We start from the raw sequence: 9,389 nt of genomic DNA on the forward strand, positions 1-9,389 counted from the left end.
TATTGCAGGATGTTGAAAATAGATGGTAATTCATATTTTAAAACTTCAACTTATGTTTAAGACTAAAGCAAAAAATGTTTATTTGGTACAAAATCTATGATTTGAATAGTGCATTTCCTAATATAACTTATGTGGACAGTTTAATTGAACACCATAAGTACATGGAACCTTGAGTAGGGCATGAGAATTTGTAGGTTTGTCCAGACTGACGCCCCGATAAATCCCAGAGTGATTTGAACAGTGAATAAAAAAGTATTTGCAAAGTCCCCTTGGGGAAATTGCAAGAAAGGGGGAAAATTCAACTTTCCCTGATATTCGCACAAGCAGTGGGGACAAGCAAAGCAATAGGCTGAGCCCTCAATCTTGGGGGTTGTTCATATGAAACTTATCCCTGCAAAGTATAGGCTAAGCCTACTTAGTATTAGGCCTAAGAGCCACCCCCAGAGAACCTCTTTTGTTGCTCAGATGTGGCCCCTCTCTCTCAGCCAACACGACAAGCACACTCACTGCCCTACCCCTCTCTACATGGGGCATGATTCCCAGGGGTGTAAACCTTCCTGGCAACAGGGGAGAGAAATCCTAGAATGAGCTGGGATTCAGCATCAAAGGACTGAGAAAACCTTTTCAGCCAAAAGGGGGAAGAGAGAACTGGGACAAAATAAAGTGTCTGTGACTGAGAGATTTCAAACAGAGTCGAGAGATTAGCCTGGAAGTTATTCTTATGCATTATATAGATATCACCTTTTTAGTTAAGGTAAATTAGAGAGGGTGGAGGGAAGTGCCTGAAAATGTAGATCTGTGTTCCAGTAGCCATGTTTCTTGAAGATGATTGTATAATGATATAGCTTTTGCAATGTGATTATGAAAACCTTGTGTCTGATGCTTCTTTTATCTGTGGTATGGACAGATGAGTAAAACATATGGATTAAAAATAAATAAATAATAGGGAGAACAAATGTTAAAACAAATTTAGTAGATTAAATTGCTAGTGATCATGAAAGGGAGTGGTAAGGGCTGTAGAAAAAAATTAGGGGAAACAGACTAAAATATATTGGGTTGATGGAAATAGTAGCAATCAATGAGACAGAGGGGTAAAGGGTATGGTATGTATGAGTTTTTTCTTTTTTCTTTTTATTTCTCTTTCTGAATTGATGCAAATGTTCTAAGAAATGATCATGGTGATGAATATACAACTATGTGATGATACTGTGAGTTATTGATTATACCAAGAATGGAATGATCATATGGTAAGGATGTTCATGTTTGTATGTTATATTGAAAAAAAATTAAAATTAAAAAAAGAAAAAAGATAATGCTTCATTTAAAAAATTGTAAAATCAAACAACTTCAGCTATAGTATTTAAATTTTTAAAGATATATAGAAAGTCTAGAAGTAAAACGTTAAAATTGTGAAATTGTAACCTATACCAAACTCTGAAATCTGGTCTACAACTAATTGTTGTGCTGTGCTTTGAAATTTATTACTCTTTTATATAAATGTTATTTTCACAAAAAAGAAAAAGTGATGAGATATATATATATATTATTGATGGAATATATATATTCCATCTAGCCTCCAATGTTCTGGAGCAGCTAGAAGGAAAACTCTGCAATGATGGAAGGATATCCCATGACAAACTCTGGGATCTGTCCTGTAGCTACTTGTTGAAGAGTGCTTTGAAAACTATTGCTTTTTGTTGTTGTTGTTTGCTTTGTATATATGTTATATTATACAATAAAAAAAGTTAAAAAATAAAATTTGAAGATGAAGTATTTGCAGGGTCCTCTTGGGACACTGGGGAGAAAGGAGGAAATATTCAACTTCCTCATTTGGAGAATTTCTGATATTCTTGCAAGCAATGGAGACAACCAAATCAACAGGCTGAGCCCTCGATCTTGGGTCTCACCCCCATGAAACTTATTCCTGCAAAGGATACACTTAGCATACTTAAAATTAGGCCTAAGGGTCACCCCCAGATGACCTCTTTTATTGCTTAGATGTGGCCTCACTCGGAAACGAATGCAGTAAATGAACTGACTGCCCTCCCCACCTACATGGGACATGACTCCCAGGGGTATAACTCTTCCTAACAGCATGGGACAGAAAGCCTGGAATGAGCCAGGACCCAGCATCAAGGGATTGAGAAAACCTTCTTGTTCAAAGGGGGAAGAGAGAAATGAGAAAAAATAAAGTGTCAGTGACTGGCAGATTTCAGAGTTGAGAGGTTATCCTGGAGGTTATTCTTACACATTAAATAGTTATCCCTTTTTAGTTTATGGTGTATTGGAGCGGCTAGGGGGAAGTACCTGAAACTGTAGAACTGTATTCCAGTAGCCTTGTTTTCTTGTAGATGATTGTGTAATGATATGGCTTTTACAATGTGACTGTGTGATTGTGAACATACAGTCTGATGCTCCTTTCATCTAGGGTATGGACAGATAACTAAAAAATATGGATAAAAAGAAATAATAATGGGGAACAAAGGTTAAAATAAATTGGTTAGACAGAAATACTAGTGGTCTATGAGAGGGAGGGGTAAGGAGCATGGTATGTATGAAGTTTTTCTTTTTTATTTCTTTTTCTGGAGTGATGCAAATGTTCTAAAGAATGATCATGGTAATGAATACATAACTATGTTATGATATTGTAAGCCACTGATTGTACACGATGTTTGGAATGTTTGTATGCTAAGAATGTTTGTATATCAAGATTTATCAATAAAAAATATGAAGAAAAAAACCTCTGTGTCAGATGAAAGAATGGCAGGGATGGTTCTTGATTAGCCATCCTTCCTCTCAGGGACTCTAGATTTCAGGAAATAAAGTTGGTCTCCTCCTTGTAAAAGGGTCTGAGCTCACCTGTGACTTTTTTTTTTTAAGTTATTTCCCTAGTAAGATGAAAATGAAAATAGTGATGGTCCATATTGGAATATTGTTTTGTAAACCAGTTTGCTTATTAAGCAAAATATTACTTTTTTCTCCGTTCTACATATATAATCAGTAATTCACAATATCATCACAGAGTTGCATATTCATCATCATGATCATTTCTTAGAACATTTGCATCAATTCAGAAAAAGAAATAAAAAGAAAACAGAAAAAAATTCATGCATACCATACTCCTTCCCTCCCTTTCTTTTTTTAATTATTTTTTTATTTATGATACACAACCACATTCAAAGATTCTTATCATATGATCATTACATTCTTGTTATATAATCAATAACTGACACTATCATCACATAGTTATATATTCATCATCATGATCATTTCTTAGAACATCTGCATCAATTCAGAAAAAACAATAAAAAGAAGACAGAAAAAATTCATACATACCATACCCCTTCTTAGGTCAGGAGAACAGGGAAGGGCACTGCAACTGGAGCTGCGGAGGCTGTGTAGCCCCTCCCAACCTACGTCCGAAACTAATGAACCGCCCCTTCCGGATGTCACCTGACCTCCATCCTTAAAAGCTGTCTGGGCGGACGCCCATGCGCACTCGCTTCCCTCCATCTTGGGTTGGTGAGCTCTGCCCAGGAGCGCAGAAATAACCCCCACACACACTTTAAATTTCCTGGTCTACCTTTCTTCTTTCTCACCCTTTCGCCTCCTAAACCTTTCATCTGGAAACCCGGGAGAGGAGCATGGGTGCCGCCCTCCTGGCCAGGGGTGCCCTGGCTTCCTCTCTCCTCCTTTCTCCACATGGTCAGTGACAAGGGACCCTTCGGCCCACCGCTGCATCCACCACGGATTGGGTAAGTCCCTTCCCTCCTAGCCCTGCTGCTGGGTCTCACCATTCTGAGAGAGAGCCTGTCCGTTAATTACTCTCCGAAAATCGTGAATGCATGTCAGGTTCTCTGCCGAGGGCTGAGGTGAACGGGGACGCCCGCAAGCCTCACACCCTTTCCCTGGACTGGAAGAGTTGTGGGGACGCCCCGCTTCTGGTTTCCCTCCCACATTCAGGTCCAGGACCTGAAGGGGCCTCAAACCAGGGTGAGACGTCCCCTGGGGAAACGAGTCCCCACTCGTAAGAGCTCCGAGGACTCTCTCAGGGCGTTGGGACACCAACACCCCCTGGGCCAGTCCTTTCTCCTTTGAGACCCGTCAGTACAGGCAGCAGGTCCTCTCTCATTGGCCTGAGGATGGGACTTTCAATTTTAATATCCTTACAAACTTTCGCAACTTTTGCCAGAGGAATGACAAATGGGCTGAAATTCCTTATGTCCAGGCTTTTCTCCTTCTGCGCTCCCGCCCCTCCCTTTGTATCCTCCTCTCCCTCGCTCTACCCTCCCCTCCCTCCAGCTGCGCTCCAGTCGCCATCTTGCCTTTCCTTCCCCCCTTCTGCTTCGGTGACATTTGAATAGCCATCTTCTTCTCTTCCTCCTTGTGTTCCGGTGACGTCCCAGCCGCCATCTTGCCCTCCTCTCTCCCCTTCTGCTGCCATTTGCCTTTCTCTTCCTCCTTCTCTAACTATCCAACTACCTATACTAAAGAATTCCAGTATCTAGCTAACACTTATGACCTCACCTGGCATGACATTCATGTAATCTGCTCTTCTTCCCTCACTACTGATGAAATGGACCACATTTTCAATGCAGCCAGGGCTCATGCTAACCAGGTGCATATAATTGACCACACCATGCCGGTAGGGGCTGAGGCAATGGGAATATCAGGTTGACACTCCAGCGGGAAGAAACGGGTGGACTAGATGGGACAAAATGCTTACATGCCTCAAAGTAAGCATGCAGAAAGCTTCACATAAAGTAGTAAACTTTCTTAAGCTAAGGGAAATTACCCAGGATCCTGATGAAAACCCGGCTGCTTTTCTACACCAGCTCACAGAAGCCCTCTCCCAATATACTTGCCTAGACCCTGACTCAGAGGCTGGTAAAACTGTTTTAGCCACACACTTTATATCCCAATCGGCTCCAAATATAAGGCGTAAACTTAGAAAAATTGAGGACGGTCCTCAGGCCCCTATCCATGACCTGGTAAACATGGCCTTTAAAGTTTTTAATACTCATGATGAACTAGAGAGGACAGAAAAGGAATCCCTGGACCGCCAAAAGGCGAATTTACAAACCTAATCCCTGATTGCGGCTCTGCAGCCCACTTCAATGGAGAAGAAGCCAGCTACAACTAATCCACCACCAGGAAAGTGCTTCAAATGTAGCCTCGAGGGACACTGGTCATGTCAGCGCCCCAATCCTCAACCACCCAAGGGACCCTGCCCTCTCTGTGGTACAAAAGGACATTGGAAAAGTGACTGCCCCTTGGCGCCTGGCCGTGGAGGGGCTGTCCTTCCAACCCCTAACCCACTGCTAGCAGTCCTGGGCCTGGCCACTGACGATTGACGACGCCCGGCCTCAGCGACCCCAATCACCCTCGTCGAGCCCAGGGTAACAATCAAGGTAGCGGGTAAGTCCACCTCCTTTTTAGTGTACACAGGGGCTACCTTTTCTGTCCTCCCCTCTTACTCAGATCAACTCCTTCCTTCCCAGGTCACGGTCATGGGCATAGACGACCGTCATTCGCGCCCCTTAACTACTGGACTGCTTACATGTTTAGTAGAAGGGTACTCCATAACACATTCTTTCTTAGTAATGCCTTCTTGCCCCAGCCCACTAATGGGGCTAGATCTTCTTGCCAAATTAGGAGCCTCACTACACTGGATAAAAAACCCTCAAACAAAACTTCACAGCAAGTGCCAAACTAACATCACTACCCACAACCCCACCCATGCCCCTAAAGGACAATATTTCTGGTGTAATGGAACTCTTACCAAGTGCCTTAACTCCACTGCCCCAGGACCATGCTTCCTGGTAACTATTGTTCCTCAATTAACCCGCTATGGGGAGTGCGAACTAACTTGGCTACTGCCCTCTCCTCACTCAAAAAGGGCTGCCTTTCTTCCTACCCTAGTAGGCATCAGCCTAACCGCTTCAGTCGCAGCCTCAGCCACAGCAGGAGGGGCACTGGGACACAATATTTTAGCCTCTCAAAGCTTAGAAACCCAACTACAGGTAGCCCTGGAATCAACATCGGAATCCCTCTCCTCTCTACAATGCCAACTCACCTCACTAGCCCAGGTAACTCTTCAAAATCGATGGGCCTTAGACTTACTAACAGCCGAAAAAGGAGGAACGTGTATATTCCTCCAAGAGGAATGCTGCTATTATGTCAATGAGTTGGGTCTGGTGGAACAAAATATCCAAACCTTAAACAAACTAAAGGAGGAACTCTACCACAGAAAGCAAGGAACCGACTCTGCCTTAAACTGGTTTTATTCTCCTCTGGCGACATGGCTCCTCCTGCTACTAGGACCAGTTATCCTAATCTGTCTCTTTTTTCTCCTAGCTCCCTGCCTCCTCAACTTTCTTCAGGGATGCATGAAGGAACTATCCTGGGTAGCAGTCAATCAAATGCTCTTGCATCATTATCGTCACCTGCCTTCCTCACCAAATTCCTACAGCCAGCCTCCCCACTCCCCTGGCCATGACGGTTCCGGCCTATAATACCACACTGCCCCATTACAGCAGGAAGTAGCCAGAAAGATCTTGGTGCCCTATTATCATAAAAAGGCTGGAATGTTAGGTCGGGGGATCGGGGAAGGGCACTGCAACTGGAGCTATGGAGGCTGTATCACCTTCCCAACCTGACTTCCGGAACTAATGAACTGCCCCTTCCAGACATCACCTGACCTCCATCCTTAAAAGCTGCCCGCGCCAAAGCCCACGGGTGCACTCACCTCCCTCCATCTTGGGTTTGGTGAGCTCTGCCTGGGAGCGCAGAAATAACCCCCCCACACACTTTAAATTTCCTGGTTTACCTTTCTTCTTTCTCACCCTTTCGCCTTCTAAACCATTCACCCCTTACCCCTCCCCTTCACCAATCACCAGCATTTCAATCTACTAAATTTATTTTAACATTTGTTCCCCCTTATTATTTATTTATTTTTAATTCACATGTTTTACTTGTCCGTAGATAAGGTAGACAAAAGGAGCATCAGACACAAGACTCTCACAACCACACAGTCACACTGCAACAGCCATATCATCATACAATTATCTTCAAGAAATATGGCCACTGAGCTCCCCTGTGGTTTTTTGAGGAGATAATTTTCACTCTGGATATTTTAAGATGGAAGGAGGGTGGCTTTGGGGTTAGGGTCAGATTTTTCTTCCCTTTTTGCCTGTCGTCGATGACCCTGAGATGCAGAGTTGAGCAGGCCCTCCCTTTTTCTCTCTCTTCCCACAGCTAGGGTATACTGGGTCAGCATATGGCCTTCTTCGAACTCTTTCTGCCTAAAGATCTCCGAAGTGGGAGGCGGAAGAATACGCAGCAGGGAATGTGTTGCGTTCTTTGAGGTGGAAGAATACGCAGCAGCATCTGTGTTGCATCCCAGACCACAAGGCCTTCTCTTTGGGGAGACATTATTGGGAAGTAGAAGTGGGGGACAGGACTTACTGGGACCTCACGGTTTGTGAAGAAAATATAGACAGGACATGGAGAATCACAGAGTCACCCCAAAATGGATTCTGGTCTGTGGAACAGTATGCTAATAAGTTCCACGCACTTACATCCTCTCAGACCCTCCTCCCCCTGAGCGAACCTCTCGCAGGGTGGGCGTCTTCTTGGACTATGAGGGTGGGAATGTCTCCTTCTGCAGGGTACCTGACAAGTCCCACAGCTACACCTCCCGGAGGCCTCCTTCTCCGGGCTCCTCGGGCCTCTCTTCTACCCCTGGTTCTATCACCATCAGCCTCTCTGATCATCTGCCCCTGAGACCATCAGATCTGGGGCTTTCTGTCAGTTCCACCTCCAGGGGAGAATTTGGGATTGGAGTTAAGGAGCTGACTGTAGGGATAACTTCCCAAGACCCCCACCCTAGCCCGTGATGGAGGCCAAGCCCCTGTCACCTCCTGCTCTCAGAGCAGCAGACATTTCACTTCCAGCCTTCCCCAGATCTCAACACAGACCTGGGATAGTTTCTGGTGCTCCAGGTCTGAGCAGTGTCCACAGGCAAGGAAGGACAGACGCAACACTACAGAACCTGTCAGTAGAGGAAATACCTGCGGAAAAACTAGAGGCCTCTGACTTCCATCTCCTTGCTTCATTAGGAAAAGAAAGGTGATGCCTACTAGCAGCCCAGGTCTTTAATCTTCTGCATGATAAGAACAACAGCAGGAAGCTGTATCTGGATGGGGCTTTGCCAGTTTCAAAGTCTTTCCGTACAAGGACTTTCTTTCATTTTGACCACATGCAAACCCAGAAAATGCTAAATGAAGCACCTAGAGAAGAGTCATTTCTCCAGAGCAGCTCCTAGACCTTGGATTTGACTCTATATCTACCGCTCTCACATCTCATGTCCTGCCATAGCACCTCTAAGAATCCGAGATATCCTTTATCAAGTCATTTCAATGACCCTTGCATTATTTTCCTCATTGGTGCCTGAATCATTTCAGAATTGTGCTCTTCTACTTGATAAGCATAATTAAGTATCCAGGGGAAAGTATACTGATGTCTGCAATTTCTTTTAAAATGAGCCCCCCTGTGCTGGTTTGAAAGGATGTATGCCCCCTAGAAAAGCCATGTTTCAATCAAAATCCCATTTCATAAAGGTAGAATAATCCCTATTCAATACTGTATGTTTGAAACTGTAATCAGATCATCTCCCTGAATGATGTGATTTAGTCAAGAGTGGTTGTTAAACTGGATTAGGTGATGACATGTCTCCACCCATTTGGGTGGGTCTTGATTAGTTTACTGGAGTCCTATAAAAGAGGAAACATTTTGGAGAATGAAAGATTCAGAGAGAGCAGAGGATGCTGCAGCACCGTGAAGCAGAGAGTCTACCAGCCAGCGACCCTTGGAGATGAAGAAGGAAAATGCCTCCCAGGGAGCTTCATGAAACAGGAATCCAGGAGAAGAAGCTAGCAGATGGCACCGTGTTCACCATGTGCCCTTCCAGATGAAAGAGGAACCCTGCCCGTGTTCACCTTGTGCCTTTCCACTTGAGAGAGAAACCCTGAACTTCACTGGCCTTCTTGAACCAAGGTATCTTTCCCTGGATGCCTTAGATTGGACATTTCTATAGACATGTTTTAATTGAGACATTTTCTCGGCCTTAGAACTGTAAATTAGCAACTTATTAAATTCCCCTTTTAAAAGCCATTCTGTTTCTGGTGTATTGCATTCTGGCAGCTAGCTGACTAGAACACCCCCCACCTCCAAAAAAAAAATCGATGGATGTTGGGGGGTGGGGTAGAGTGGACAGAGGAATAGATTATGATAAGAAGACCAGTAAAATATTAATGTAAAATATAGATAGTGGGTATGTGGGTTTTCACTGTAATTTTTTTTCAACTTTGCTATATGATTTTAAAATG

This window comes from Tamandua tetradactyla, chromosome 25, assembly GCF_023851605.1.
Source record: "Tamandua tetradactyla isolate mTamTet1 chromosome 25, mTamTet1.pri, whole genome shotgun sequence".
Classification (NCBI taxonomy): Eukaryota; Metazoa; Chordata; class Mammalia; order Pilosa; family Myrmecophagidae; genus Tamandua; species Tamandua tetradactyla.